This window comes from Dipodomys spectabilis, unplaced genomic scaffold (genome assembly GCF_019054845.1).
Source record: "Dipodomys spectabilis isolate Male_0828 unplaced genomic scaffold, ASM1905484v1 ptg000404l, whole genome shotgun sequence".
NCBI lineage: Eukaryota > Metazoa > Chordata > Mammalia > Rodentia > Heteromyidae > Dipodomys > Dipodomys spectabilis.
The window spans coordinates 2,891,774-2,897,924 of NW_024871081.1; the positions used below are offsets into that span (position 1 = coordinate 2,891,774).

Consider the following 6,151-nt stretch of genomic DNA (forward strand, 5'->3'; position numbering starts at 1 on the left):
TCATCACAGACATGAAATGAATGCATCAGAAAATACCCAAATATAGGTACACACAGATTGGATTCCATCACAAGTCACCATCAATCCTACTCTATACAAATATGTACTTATTTGCATTCTACCTTCTACTTATGAATGGATGACTATTGTGCTCCCCACTCTCCCCCCAGGGGGGCTCAAATTCAGGTACTGGAAATGCCTAGCTCCTTTGTCGCTCACAGGCTGTTGTGCTCATATGGACCCATTCACCAATTGGGCCTGCTAGGTCCCGAGTTCAGATCCCAGCCCTGCCAAAAGATTCATCTTGATGTAAGACGCCAATGGTTGCATATGTTTTCCTTTCCTGTGCAAGTCTTGGGTCTCAGCTAGGATGGAGAATGCATGGGCCACCCTGTGGTCATGGGAATAAGTTGTTATCCATGTCAGCGCAGTTATACCTGTCATTATATACATGAGAAAATACACAATAATCCATGAATAGCATACAAAATAAACACAATAAGTACACTGAATGCACGATGCAGTCCCCACACGGATGTGAATATACATCACATGTTTAAATGATGCATTGAGCACTATTTTGGCCTCCCTGTGGCTCGATCTCAGTTCCTGGGAAAAGCCCATCTCCTTAGTGGCTCAAAGTCTGGTGTGATCACGTGGACCGATTGGGCAGTTGGGCCTCCTAGGCCCTGAGTTCGAAGCCCAGCAATACCAAAAATTCACCCTGATGTGAGAAGCCAGTCATTGCACCTGTTTTCCTGTGCTGTGCAAATTCTGAGTATCAGCCAGCATGGAGAATATATAGGCAACTGATGTCAGCTTATATTTCCATAATTCATTCATCTGCAATAACAATTTACAAGACTGGAGATGTGAAGCACTTAGACATGATTTTATTCTCTTTCATTTGGAAGATTAATCTTTAGTCAAAAGGAATGTTTAAAAATGGCCTAGAATTTATTCCTACCAGTTTTTATAAATGGCTTTGTACAATGGTATGTGATTATTTTACTTTACATAGGATAATTTTTTCTACTACCTATAAGTATTGGAAAAAGAAGAAAACTAAAATTTACTACTTAGAGGAATATGATAGAAATAGAAGACAGATTTTATGTTTGTCAAATCTCTCATCAGTACCCATATTCAAGACTTAAAGTCATATTTCTTACTATGTTACACAGATAGGGAAAATATATGATAAGGCAACACATGATAAGGCAACTATTAGTGACTTTAAAATGTACCTTCTTATGTGATGAAATTTACTTTATTAGCTAATATTTGGGTTTGAATTATAGGAGGCTGATCTATATAACACATTTCTGGAAGGCACCAACTGAACAACACAAATGGTGGGGGGTAGTATTTCTGCACTTTAATGAATGGTTGAACTTGTTTGGTATTAGTGCTGGGTACGTAAATCAACTCTATTGTAACTTGCTCCCTACACTTGAAAACCTTGTAATGTCACTATCATCTACTTGTCAAGTGTTATTTTGGTGAATATTATTTTTAAAAGTTTATTTGAAAAGGAATATACTTTCAGGAGATTAAATGTAGGTTACATTGGTTTGAGAATGACATTTTTATTCTACAGAACCAAGTTTTACTGAAGTACCAGTGTTTTGAAGCACTAAGGGTCTTCTCAATTAATGTTTTTCTAAATTATATTTGACCTCTAAATCAAGTTTTCGTAGTCTTGGTTGACCAATTATGATCTATCATTCCAGAAACTATTTTTTTGGCTGCATTGAAATCTTTTATTCATCATTAGGAGAAAGGTATTAAAAATAACCTTGTTCATTTGTGATTTTGTTCACTCATATGGGCTGGTCATCTGTAAATTGAAAGTTTGAATTACAGTACTTTCTCTCAGATTTTGTGATCTCATCTTTCATTTTAAGTTGCCTTGCATTTCACAATTGATTACTGCTAATACTTGTAAGCAATTGGGGCCCTGAAATATTATAGGAAATGAGAAATTGAGATGAGTCTTTAATTATTTTCTGTTGGCATGTTGCATGGGCCTATGTGAGAAGTCATGCCCTTATTATCTGATGATGCAGATAACTGGGACCTGTTATCCTAGGACCCGTGGGTCCTGCAGAAGAATAATAGCTTTTAGACATCATATCAGCAAAATTTGGGTATAATCAGTAAGAATGCTTCAGAAATATGGAGAAAAACACTTTGGGACCAGCAAGTTAAAACAATAAACAGAGCATCAGAATAAAATCCCTTATAGATTAGCAGAAAACAATACTGTTATTTTACCATGTGTATTCAGAAGACCACGAACACTTAGAAGGTATCACAAGTTTATACTGAAGATATTGCATTGATACTTTTTATATTCTAATATATATTCTAAACCTAATTATTTATATCCAATCTATTTATGGGAATAAATGTCAATATATTTGTCAAATTATCAATTCTAGTAAGATTCACTGTGTGAAGTTTAAAATCAGCACATATAAATATAAAATATATAAGTACATATAATATAAAAATTGTTTTGCATTGTTGTGTTGTGTTTAGGGAATCAAAGGCAACTCTGTTTTAAAGTATTATTCCATTATCTGTACCTCAGTTTTTGGTAGAGTTAGACTTAAAGCTTTACCATTTGTAGATATGCAGCCTGGAGGCAAGAGGAAACACTTTGATTAAAACATTACAAATTTAAGGCCTAATATCGAGGAGAAACATATGGACTTCTCCAGGAGCTATTGCAATATTTGGTGATAGAAAGTCAGTAGTGTAAGTTCCTGCTTGGTTGGATGATAGACAGGTCAGGACAGTAGGTAATCATGCATATGAACAATTTTTTCACTTTCTTGGCTTTAGCTACTTTTGAAATGATATGTATAATAAACAATTATGTTTTGATAAAATACCTTCCATTCTGAACAATTCTGTCTGAACTGTTCATCTCTCTATGATCCCTTGTAACTAAGATTATTTTTGTTCCAGTAAGACAATCCATGCTGTCAGGGTAAGATATTCTGGTTGGTCTGTTCCTACATGGAAGAAAGGTAAGGGTTCAGGGTCAACGTCTAGTGAATTGCGGTCCCTGGGTAAGGGTCACAAAATCACCAGGACACAGGGGATGCAGTGTGCAAACAGCAATTGCCACTGCATGCTGTGCTTTATTGTTAGTGGGTATTTAAAGACTAGCAAGCATAATCTTTGCCAAGATTTGGTCAGAAAACATTCACACAAAAATTTTCCACAGATATATTTTTACTTAACCTATGAGAGAATGTCTAGGTATATTATTATCTAAACTATTTTAGAGCAAGCTCAAACCACTTCTCCAATCTCAGCAAAATGCTTGACCACCTGTTCATCTATGCTTAAGCAAGCAGAAGAGCCACTTCCTCAGCTCCCATGAGTCTGTGACATGTTTTGAGATAGGGAGAGGGAACATTTTCCCTCTGTAGCCTGGCGTTCCAAGAGTTTTCCTAATCCCAAACACAGTCCTCAGATAATCCTGAGGCTGGAGCCTGCATCATTCTGCCCCCTCAACATAGACCCTGAGTCTTCACAGTTCAGGTAGACATTTGTCCCAGGAAGACCTCATTTGGGAAATTTTAACCTGCAGAAAGTTAGAAGTAGCTCTTAAGTAAGGCTTACTTTGAATCCATTAGCTCCACAAAGCTAACTAGGTTGATAAATAAGTACTTGAAAAGCCACCACCTTTGGACTTAGCTGTAAAGGCTTCAAAGTATGATCAAATTTAAAATGAAAATGACAAAATAGTCATTGACCAAAAAATTGTAAATGTGAGCAATCGACCAAACTATATAAGTTTTTTCCACTGTACACAGAAATTTAGAGAAATAAGATCAATAGCATTTTTAGGAACAATAAGGGTTCCTTGTTACAAATAGGCAACCATGGATATATGTCTGTATAAAGATTGTATCATTACGTACTTAAATTTAGAGGATAATATATGCTTCAGCAGCAGGTCTACCCAAATTACAACAATACAGAGATTAACATGGCACTTGCACAAGGAGGATATGAAAATTTGTGAAGTATTCCATATTTTTCATTCTTCTGATGCAAGAAATGAAAAGCAGTTATTAAAAAGTTGATTACAAAAATACAAGTGTAACAATACATGTAATTTATAGAATTAAAGGTTAGTTTGACATCAGTGTATTAAATTTTCTCCTTAGAAAGGCCTTTACATAACATAACCTTTACAAAACTTGAAATTAGATAATATTGCCATTTTATACCAAAGAAATAAAATAATATAAGAAACTACAAAAAAAAGGAGTCTTAAAATTCTTCTATATGGAATGCAATCTGCAAGGTCACATTTATTAATGAGTCTATACATTATATTACAATGTAGAATTCAAAGTATTATATCTAGGAGAGAATGATATAGATTATGGACATTACACAAACATAGATATACTTTTTTCAGAAAAGCACCCGGAACATCTTTAGTTTCTATACTATTCATTTCAACAGAAAAGTTAAAAATATTTCTGATTTAAAAAAATCACAAACTCTGCAGAAATCATTACAGATGTATACAAACAACTCTTGAATATATTTTGATATCAAAGTCATGCAATTCACTTGGAAGAATACCATGGAATACATAAATTTTTATAGTAAGATATTGCTGTTGTTTTGTATTGTGAAAAAAATTTGTAGGGACACAAAAGATGGACTGGCATTTTTGAAATTTAAGAAACTTAACCAAACCATTACGACTTAGGAGAACAATTTGTACAGCCTTCGACAACTTCAAAGAGGTAGTGATACATACTTATCTTTTGGCAATATCAAATGCAGTTTCTTCAAAGTTGTTCTTCAGACCTGGTTTGATATAGTGGTTCAACAGGAGATACAGAGTATCTTTGCTATTTCTATTCCCAGCAGCAAGATGCAAGGAGGTCAAGAGACCTTTAGTTTGGGGATTGGTATCTGCATCATGATGAAGTAATAAAGAAGCCATTCTGGTATTATTCCACATATAAGTACTGTGCAGGGGTGTCCAGCCATTCAGAGTTATTGCATGAATATCTGCCTTGAGCTACCAACTCATGGACAATGAATAAGTGTCCACTCTTGGCTTCGCGTTGAAGAGGGGTATACTCATCCTCATCCCTAGTATTCATCTGGGTGGCCTTTTTGGAAAGTAGTGTTCACACCACAGTAAGCCGATAAATTTCAGCATCCCAAAGAAGAAATTTGCTTGGATCCTACTCCATTTTTTTCTTGCAATTGATACCATTCCTCATTTTTTCATCTTGTTCCTTGTCTTCGTCAGAATTGCCTAACCAGAGATTTTGAGTACCAGTGGGAATGAGGTGTCCATGTATTTCCCCAATAGTTCACATTGGTTGAACTGGTCTGAAAAAACTGGTGAATGTTCTGCATATATTTTTTCACCATGATTTATTTTCTCTTTTTCCATTTTTACTATTCTAAATTATTCTAACTGGAGAGTAGTGAATTATAGGGAGCAGAGGAAAGATTTTCCTCAGTATTCAAAGATAAAGACTGAAAATATGGACCAGTGGTGTCTTCATGTGCAGCTTATTCTAGGAATGAGAAAATAGGAAACAATGCCTTCTATGTAAATGATTTGGGAAATACCATGTTAAAGTGTAAGAGAACTCACTTCAACATATGGGATTTAAGAGCTTTCTAGTAGCTTTCTAATGTTGGTATCCAACATTAGAAAAAATGTATAATGCATTAGTAAAATAGAAGTCCTTTGTATGACTACCTAAATTCTTTTTTTTTTTAAGACACTTGTTTTCATCTAAAAATAGGCCTATCTATTGTCTTCAGGTGATTTTGATGATTGAAGATGCTTAATGAGAAGTCAAAATGTATTAGTAGTCCTTTGCTATCAATTAAATTTCACTTTTTCTTCTTGGAGAATATAATGATCAAAGCAATAGTTCAGAATCAGCAAGCAATAATTCAGAATCATGCTTCAAGTGCCAGTGAATCACCAGTAAGTAATCCTCGATTCCATTTTCCACAAAGTTTTTTTACAGATACAATCTGCCTGCCTTCTCTAGCTGCTTTCCTAGCCTGGATCTATTACTTCATTTTACAGGAAAAGTGTGATTCAACTGATTTCAGACAGATCTGTTAGTAGAATTAT

The 6,151-nt window shown here is 34.9% G+C and overlaps 1 pseudogene; it reads left to right on the forward strand.

The window, feature by feature from the left end:
- The first annotated feature begins 3,961 nt into the window (after positions 1–3,961).
- Positions 3,962–4,061, forward strand: LOC122096931 (annotated as a pseudogene).
- Positions 4,062–6,151: the final 2,090 nt, after the last annotated feature.